Source organism: Penaeus monodon, chromosome 33 (assembly GCF_015228065.2).
Source record: "Penaeus monodon isolate SGIC_2016 chromosome 33, NSTDA_Pmon_1, whole genome shotgun sequence".
NCBI lineage: Eukaryota > Metazoa > Arthropoda > Malacostraca > Decapoda > Penaeidae > Penaeus > Penaeus monodon.
Window position 1 is genome coordinate 26,578,232 of NC_051418.1, and position 251 is coordinate 26,578,482.

Here is a 251-nt window from a genome sequence, read left to right on the forward strand (position 1 = left end):
GAAGACCAATGAAAAGGAACATTCACTTTATATGTTGGTTCTCGAATCCTAAAAGGAAAATGTTGAAAAATGGAGGCTTAAATGCACGCTATGGTTCTGTAATATTTTATTTCATTGAATAAAATATTTCGAGGAACTCGTGTAAAAAATAGATGGATTACTAACTATATTGTGTATTGTAAGATAATTCTGTATTTGTTATTCTCTATGTATTCACAATTCAGTAAATACAGTAGATAAACAGACATGTC

At 29.1% G+C, this 251-nt stretch overlaps 1 protein-coding gene across 1 annotated transcript in view; it reads left to right on the forward strand.

Annotated features, from left to right (window-relative positions):
* Window positions 1-251, forward strand: part of LOC119594198 (deleted in malignant brain tumors 1 protein-like) — a gene marked incomplete in the record, with an annotated part of 9,999 nt that overhangs the window by 7,517 nt on the left and 2,231 nt on the right.